Source organism: Malania oleifera, chromosome 9, assembly GCF_029873635.1.
Source record: "Malania oleifera isolate guangnan ecotype guangnan chromosome 9, ASM2987363v1, whole genome shotgun sequence".
In the NCBI taxonomy this organism is placed as follows: Eukaryota; Viridiplantae; Streptophyta; class Magnoliopsida; order Santalales; family Ximeniaceae; genus Malania; species Malania oleifera.
In genome coordinates, this window is record NC_080425.1 from 90,120,609 (window position 1) to 90,130,708 (window position 10,100).

Genomic DNA, 10,100 nt, shown 5'->3' on the forward strand with positions numbered 1-10,100 from the left:
TCTCTCTCTCTCTCTCTCTCTCTCTCTCTAAAATGCCTCTCCCTCCTTCTCTCTTCGAACTTGGTCCCATTTCTTATCGGATTGAAGATCTGAGACCACAACAACGTTCCTGGCGAAGTTCTCTGCAAGTCTGTCAGAGTTGATCGTGGAAAAGTTGGTTTGGAATTCATCCCAAATCTAGGATAAAATATTTTATTCAGATTATGTTTTCCTCGTAGTTATAAGAAATGTTGTAGTTAAGAAAATACTGATGTTTTATTCTGAGAGATGTTGTTTTCAGGGTGTTGAGTGGAGAACCCTACGGATGTAGGGCTATGGTTCAGTGAGAGGCTTTTCAGGTTTAAGGTAAAAGAAATATGCTATATTAGGAAGTTTTATAATGTTATTAGAGATTTTACACATATGAATATACCAACTTATTACCCAGTTTTACAGAATATGAGTTTTAAATGTTTGTGTGGCTTAAGTAGATATTTATGTGATGAAGAACTTATATAGTTTTTACAGTATATCATACTATACTTGTAACACCCTCAAAATTTATACCATTTTTTTTTTCTTTCATAGATATATAATAAACATTCCTACGCAGTGGAAACATAAATCTTAAAACCATTTATACATAAACTGTATAATACCAAAATCCAGAATATTCAGACCATACAAAAATGTTTCTCCAGTGTCATCTATCCAAAAACATACACCACTCTGACAAAAACTCACCCTATAACCAGGGTGATCTGAGCTACACTCTATTCGCGAGCCTGATCTGCTCGCCTCACTAGCTCACCTGAAAAATGTTAGAGTAATAGGGTAAGTCGACGCTCAGTACGTGAAAATATGCTATTACTAGTGTGTGACAACTAAGTTAAGAATACTTAAAAATAGCAACTAAACTATAATGCAATAAATAATCTATAAAACATATCTTTCTTGCTCAATTTAAAAATGTACTGTATCGTCTGTATTTTCTACTTTTCATACTGATAATATCATACTATACTCATCATATATTGCAAAACGGTATACATATAGATATAACTGTACTTATTTCCTAGGACTCTGTACGTCATGATTTGACCCCTCATGACAGGGTTGTGCGGCCCATAGGCGGGACTCTATTCTCAGACCAGCCAAACTGCATCCTCTCCTACGTGCGGGACTAGCTGCTACCTCGTCTAATCGGCCCCCTCTACCCAGCGTACTGGGGAGCTGCATCCTCTTCGAGCACGGTTAGACGGTATCCACACACTATCTGAGATGTGTGGTTGCACTCTATCTGAATATAGCAACGGTACCATACTTTGTAATCTATATCTGTATTGTATCTGTCTAAAATCTTTCCACAGGGATATGATACTATATACATATATACATATATACTCTTTTACAGTTTCCGTCATGTTTCCAAAATTACCGTAACTCTATCTTTCTGTGCTGTATATTCTGTAATTTTCGTGTACTGTATCCGTAGCATCTTGATGCTACCTCTATATCTATCTATATATATATATATATATATATATATATATATATATATATATATATATATCTGTCTGTATCTCTGTATATTATGGTAATAGGAAACATGACATGTTATAACTCTGGATTATTGTTTTGTGTAAATCTGTAATATAAATACTGATCTGAGTAACTATATACATGTGTATATATATATGTACATATCTGTTTCATAAAACTATTCATATAAAAACTGTATATGCATGTACATTCTCTGTGAATATATATATATATATTCTGTATAGTCTCATATACTGAAAAAACTATATAAACTGTATATATTGTCAATAACTATGTATTTGGTATAGTATGATACATTATAAAAGTTATATAAATGTCTTCATCACATGAAAATCCACTCAGGCCACACAACATTTAAATTCATATTCTGTAAATACTGTATAATATATTGGAATAAATATGCGTCTTATGAAATCTTTATTAACATTATATAAACTCTTAGCATACCATATTTCCCTTATCTTAACTTTGAAAAGTCCTTACAAAATTTTGGCTCTATACTTGCAGGGTTCCTAACTTAACATCCTGAAAACACAATCCCCCAGAACAAAACATCAGTATTTCTTAGTTTACATCATTTCCTATAACTGCTAGGAAGTCAAAAATTGAATAAAAGACCTTACCCTTCAACTTTGTTTTCTTGATGATCCGCTCTGGCAAACTTCTACAGAACTCCGTCAGGAGCATCGTGGTAGCTTCGGATCGTCGATCCGGCGACTGGTGGGGCTGGAATCGAAGAGAGAAGGGAGAGGTTTCGTTGAGAGAGAGAGAGAGAGGCGCTGGTATATGGATAAAAATCTCGGTTTTTAAATATTTATACTGTCAGATTCGTCGACTAGATACGTCACCTCTTCGACGAGCCTTTCATTAAATTCGTGGATGAGTACCTGTATTCGTCGACGAAATTCAAGCTGCTCCATACCTCCTCGGTATTTTCTCGTCGATGAGGACATGTATTCGTCGACGAATTTTCTTATACGCTCGTTGCCGAAGCCCTGTATTCATCAACGAAATTCCTTATGTACTCGTCGACGAAGCCCTGACAATTCCTTGAAATTTATTATTATTATCCCCAAAATGCGATGTTGTCGACGAAGCCTATTGCCTCCTTCTTTTTTTGTTTCCATTTTTCCTCTCTCTTTAATATTTGAATATCAATATTTTCTGGGTCGTTACATTCTTCCCTCCTTATAAAATTTCGTCATCGAAATTTACTAGCTGGATTCCATCAATACACTTCATCATTCTATAAAAGAAAAAGGGGTCTACTTATTTTATTACTTGCCCTCACTTGTGGCGGAAGAATACCGTGGTTACATACTATGTTCTGGAACATTACATATATACAAAACTAACACTATCTGCTAACTGAAATCGATACATGTACCTACAAAAGAACATTATCTAGATCCTATACTTTACCTGATTACCTTTATACCTCTAGGAATAACTGCGGGTATCTCTGTCTGATCTGCTCCTCAATTTCCTAAGAAGCTTCTTCTATAGCATGATTCTTCCACAAAACTTTAACTAATTGTATTTCTTTAATGCGTAAAGTCTGAACCTTTCTATCCAAAATCTGTACCGGTACCTCTTCATATGCCAAGGAATCCTTGAGCTCTATCTCTGCATAGCTAATGATGTGGGATGGGTCTGGGACGTATTTTCGTAACATGGCAACATGAAACACGTCATGAATACGAGCCAAAGCTGGCGGCAAAGCTAGCCTGTAAGCTAATGACCTTATTCTCTCAAGTATCTCAAAAGGGTCAATAAACCTAGTGCTCAACTTCCCCTTCTTCTCAAACCTCATAACTCCTTTCAAAGGAGCTATCTTAAAAAATACTCGATCTCCCACATCAAATTCCAACTCTCGTCGGCGAGTGTCTGCATAACTTTCTACCGACTCTGTGCTGTATTGATTCTTTCTCTAATTAATCGAACTTTGTCGGACGCATGTTGTATTATATCGGGACCTAAAACGCGCCTTTCACCTACTTCATCTTAGAAAAGAGGAGAATGACATCTCCTGCCATATAATGCCTCGTATGGAGCCATGCTGATACTAGCCTGATAGCTATTATTGTAAGCAAACTCCACTAATGGTATGTACTGGATCCAACTGCCTTCAAAATCAAACACACAAGCATGAAGCATATCTTCTAGTATCTGAATGGTCCTCTCCGTTTGACCATCAGTTTAGGGATGAAAAACAGTGCTAAAAGCTAATTGTGTACCCATAGCCTTCTGAAAACTTTTTCAGAATCGTGAAATAAACCGAAGATCTCGGTTTGAGACTATGGATACTGGTACTCCATGAACACGAACTATCTCTTGAACATATATCTCTGCCAATCTGTCCATGGAATAACCAATTTTAATAGGGATGAAATGAGCAGTCTTTGTCAAACGATCAACAACTACCCAAATTGCATTCAGCCCCTGTCGTATTGGTGGTAACCCCGTAACAAAATACATCGAAACGTGGTCCCATTTCCACTTTGGAATGAACAAAGGCTGCAACTGTCCTACTGGTCTCTGGTGTTCAGCTTTAACCTGCTAACACGTCAAGCACTGCTGAACAAATTCAGCTATCTCCCTCTTCATTCCACTCCACCAGAAATACTCTCGCAAATCCTTGTACATTTTAGTACTGTCGGGATGGACTGTGTATAGGAATCTGTGAGTCTCCTCCAGTCAGTATCTGCAGGAACACATAGTCTAGTACGAAGTCGTAGAGCTCCATCATCTGATATGCTGAACTCCTCACCCTATCCATCACGTACTCTAGCAATCATTGCTGCCAACTCTGCGTCACTCCCCTAAGCTGCCTTAATCCTCTCGTAAAGTGTAGGCTGAACTACTAAGCAGGCAATAACTGCTTGAGGACTCTCCTCTACCAATTCTATACTGAGCCTTTCCAAGTATACTAGAATCTGAGTGCTGAATCTCCATAACTGCTAGCATGAATCCCCCTGATTTCTTGCTCAGAGCATCTGCCACTACATTCGCTTTTCCTGGGTGGTAGCTAATCGTGCAATCATAGTCTTTAATAAGTTCTAGCCACTTCCTTTGCCGCATATTCAATTCTTTCTGAGTGAAAAAATATTTCAAACTTTTGCGGTCCGTGAAAATCTCGCACTTCCTACCATATAAATAATGCCTCTAGATTTTAAGAGCATACACCACTGTAGCAAGCTCTAAATCATAGACTGGATAATTCTTCTCATATTCTTTAAGCTGCCTAGACGCATATGTTGTAACGATCCGAATTAAAAATGGAATTTAAATGATAAAAGAAAAGGGAAATGGAAGTTGGGAAAAGAAAGGAAGCCGTCAAGCTTCGTCGATGAACACAGGGTTTCGTCGACGAAGGCTTTAAAGATTTCGTCGACGAACATAGGGCTTCGTCGACGAGAAAATGTCGAGAGGGGTTTTTGACCTGACTAAATTTCATCAACGAGGAGTGGATTTCATCAACGAAATTTATGAAGGACTCGTCGACGAAGGTTGGGCTCGTCGACGTATTTCGCTGTCTTATAAATATGAAAATCTGAATTTTCAAAACTTCATTAAGAAGCTAACTCACACTCTCTCTCTCCCCTTCGGTTTTCTCTTTTTCTTTCGTCGATTTCGGGCCAGATATACGTCGGATCGACAATTTGAAGTCACCACGACGCTCCTGTCGGAGTTCTTTTCAAATCTGTTGGAGCGGATCGTGGGAGAAAGCTAGTTGAAAATCATCCCAGAGTTGAGGTAAGACTTTTTAAGTCATATTTGGTATTGCGTTAGTTATAAGAAATGTTGTGCGCATGAAAATACTGAAGTTTAATACTGGGGGTTTTCAGTTTCAGGATATTGGTCAGGGAACCCTTCAGGTGTTAAACTTGAATATTTTTGGGTAAAAAACTTTCTACTCAATATTTGGATTTTTGGCAGTTGAGGAAAATATTGTATACTTCGAAATACTGAAGCTTAATTTTGGGATTTTTCTTTTTCAGGGTGTTGAGTTAGGAACCCTACGAGTGTGGAGCAGTTTTATTAGGGGCTTCCCAGGAATTAGGTAAGGGGATAAACTAAACTAGTTTCTGTTTTTGAGAAAATGCTTATATATATATATATATATATATATATATATATATATATTTATATTTATATTTATATTTATCATTTGATTAATGGAAAATGTATAAGTTTATATATATGTTCTATATTTGCAAAATACTGTGGAAATAATCGTATGTTGAATATGTAGAAAATCTACTGTGTGGCATGAGTAAAAATGTTGTGAAATACTGTTTTCTGGGAATGTGGATGATATGAATTTTTATGATGGAAAATCGGCGTACGGGCCGAAATGTTTATATATATATATATGTGGATATGTTTGCCGGCGTACGGGCCGTGCTAAGTGATTTGCCAGCGTATGAGCCGTGCTATTTGAAATGGCAGTGTACGAGCTGTGCTATGTGATTACTATTTGCCAGCGTACGGACTGTGCTATGTGTAGCTGGCGTACGGGCCGAACTATGTTAAAATGTGTAATAGCGGCGTTCGGGCCAATGATTTTCATGATACACGTATATATGTGAAATGATATGATTGATGTGAAAGTAAATGATATAAGATATTTATGTATCACGATTTTAGTATATGTATATGATATCAGAACCTGGTTGGCTTGGTTTAGGCCAACACTTGCACGGTACCGTTGTTATGTGTCTATGGTCCTCGTGATCATGACATCTATGTTAACGCCGCTGTATGGAGTGGTGTGAGATTGGATGGTCTATGCGGTTATTTTAAAAAGTGTACTGTTATCGCCCCTGGTGTACAGACCAATCTGGGTAGACCCATCGGACCTACAGACTAGACTATTGACTTTGCAGTGGTCGGCCAACCATTGTCAGGTCCCGCCTTCGGGCCACACAACCCAGTCATGTGGGGGTAATACATGACGACAGCCAGCTAACCTACCAGGATGATTTTAATGTTATTATTATTATTATAATATGAGATGAGAAATGTTTATGAAAATGTAGTATGTTCTACCATGCTTTGATATACATATGTTTTCCTAGATTTGATAAACAGTATTGAATATGTTATGTATAGTATATGTAGAACACAGAATACTTATGTTGTCACACACTAATATTAGTTTATTTCCCTTATTGAGAGGCGTCTTACCACTAAATCTTATTAACTTTTTAGGAACACCGGAAGGGAGAGCGGGAAAAGCCCCGCAGAATTAGTGTTGTTCATCTGCCCTCTGCGAAGGGTAAGTTTTTAATAGGGACAGTTTCATTTTTGTGTGAATTATCCCTAGATTTATTTTTGGGATGTATATACTGAGAGATAGTGTTTGTAGTACTCTGGTACATGTAATGCACATTATGATGAGATGTATATGATTTTATACTTTCTGTTGTGTAGACTTTACTGTAAGTTCTGTTATATCCCTGGTACCCACGGGTCCAGGTGAATGGTGACGTGCTGAGTTGGAGGGTATGATGTTGATTCTTATTGATTATAAAAAAAAATATATATGAAAATGAGCAGGTCGTGACATATGCAATAACCCTGCCATGCTGCATCAACACACACCCAAGACCCTTCAAAGAGGCATCACTATATATCACATAACCATCCTCCCCTGATGGAATAACTAGTACTAGAGCCGAAACTAACCGCTGCTTTAACTCTTGAAAACTCTGCTCACAGTCATCAGTCCATTCAAATTTTACATTTTTCCTCGTAAGTCGTGTTAATGGACCTGATAGTCTGGAAAAACCTTCCACAAAGCATCGGTAATAACCTGCTAACCCTAGAAAACTCCTGACTTCCTGAACATTTCTCGGCCTCTCCCAATTCACCACTACCTTTATCTTACTCGGATAAACTAATACTCCCGCTTCTAAGATCATATGGTCGAGGAAAGTAACTTGCCTTAACCAGAACTCACATTTCTTAAACTTTGCATATAATTTTCTTTCCCTCAATATCTGTAGAACTAGCCTCAAATAATGCTCGTGCTCCTCACAATTTTTTCGAATAAACCAGTATATCATCAATAAACACAACCACAAACTGGTCAGGAACACCCGATTCATCAAATCCATGAAAATCGTTGGTGCATTAGTCAACCCAAATGGCATCACTAAGAACTCAAAATGCCCATACCTGGTATGAAATGCAATCTTTGAAATGTCCTCTACTTTAACTTTCACCTGATGGTATCCAGACCGCAGATCAATCTTAGAATAAACTTGAGTCCCCTAGAGCTGATCAAATAAATCATCGATCCTAGGGAGAGGATATTTATCCCTGACTATTAGTTTATTTATCTCCCTATAATCAATGCATAACCTCATGGTTCCATTTTTCTTTTTCACGAACAAAATTGGTGCACGCCAAGGCGACACACTGGGTCTGATAAAACCCTTATCCAGTAACTTCTGTAGCTGATCTTTCAGTTCTTTCAACTTGACTGGTGTCATACGATACGGTACTTTAGATACTGGTGTAGACCCCGGCAACAAATCTATAGTAAACTCAATCTCACGGTCTAGTGGCAAATCAGACAATTCTTCTGGAAATACATCTGAGAATTCCCTCACTACTGGTATGTCATTTTATCTCAATAGTTCTTTTGGCAATTCCTTTTTGTATGCAACATACCCCTAGCAACTCTTCTGTAACAATCTCCTCACCTAAATAGCCGACACCAGCTGTGGCAAGGCACGAACATGTGAACCCGTAAATCTAAATTCTGGCTCACCCAGGGGTCTAAAAATTATTTCTTTCTAATGGCAATCTATACTAGCGTGATAAATGGCCAGTCAATCCATACCCAGTATCACATCAAATCTCTGCATTTCCAGGACCATAAGATCGGCCAATAGCACTCTCTTCTGAATACTTACTAGAAAATTTCGAAGTATTCTTCTGCATCTAATCACAGATCCCATCGGCGTACCCACAGACAATTCTATATCTAACGGTTGTGTCTCTATTCTAACTATTTTCACATACCCCGTCGATATGAAAGAGTGGGTGACATCTGTATCAAACAAGACAATCATTCTATATGGTAAAGCAGTAAGAGTACCTGTGACAACGTCCCCAGCCGTCTCGGCGTCTCCCGATGTCAATGCGTAGACCCTTGTCGGCGCAGTGTTCCTCTACTGACCACCACGGGGCACTTGATATCCACCTCGAAATGGTCTGGAAGTCTGTGCATAATTTGACAGCATCTGACATGAACGAGCCATATAACCGGGTCTGCCGCAGCGGTAGCAAACATTCTCCCCAAATCGACATTCACCAGGGTGTCTCCGTCCACATCTGGCACAAGTGACGGGAGGCTAACTGCTCTGGAATCCCCTGTGCTCTACCATCTGTTTCTGGCCTCCACCAGATCTGCCTCCTCTCCAAGGGCCTCGGATGGGACCCGCCTAATAACTTAAGGATGCAGCCCTCTTCTTCTGACTCTGTGCCTCCGTCTCCCTAAATAAACTCTCCTCCGCTATAGTGACCCTGTCAACCAACTCTGAGAAATCCTGGATCCTCAGTGTCGCCACCTGCCTGTAAATATCTCGCCTCAAATTTCTCTCAAACATTCTAGACTTCTTTACTTCATCTGGGACAATATAAGGGTAAAAGCGAGAGAACTCAATAAATCTCGCCGCATACTGTGGGACAGTCAACGACCCTTAGGATAGACTCAGAAACTCCTATACTCGAGCCTCTCTGACCAAAATAGGATGATATCTATCAAAGAACATGTCCCTGAATCGAGCTCAAGTCATCTGCACTAGTATAACTCTCTGCTCCTCCAACAACATGGTGGCTACCCACCATCTCTCGGCCTCCCTCACCAGCCTATATGTAGCATATAAGACCCTCTGCTTATCGGTGCAGTGAAGTACTGTCAGAATCTTCTCTACCTCTTGCACCCAGTTCTCCGCAATTGCAGGATCAGTCGCTCCAGAGAAAGCTGGCGGATTCATCTTCATGAATTTCTCTATGATACATCCCTAGGCTGAAGATGGACCTCCCTGCTCTCTAGAGCTCCGCGCTATCTCAGTCATAACTTGCTGAGCCACATTATGAAGCACAACATTTGAACCCCCACCTGCTGCGCTAGCGTGAGTGCTATTGCCTCCTGGGTCCATCCTACAAACACATAGAACACTGTTTCAAAATTCTATCTTCCTAAACACTCAATCTTATTCAACTAAAACTCCAAATCCCAAAATTCACTCCTGCAACCCAAACACATGACTCGTCGATAATTTACTATGGTTTTCTTGAAATCGTCACCCTAGGAAAAATACAGAAACTATCACGAAATCCTGTATCTAGCTCACAGGACAAAACCTCAAACTCTTCTCCTATATTCTGGTATTGCTTTCCGTTGCACTCTAGAGTTTACAGAACCTAACAACATAGGCTCTGATACCAAATTGTAATACCCTCAAAATTTATACAATTTTTTTTCTTTCATAAATATACAATAAACATTCCTACGCAGCGGAAACATAAATCATAAAACC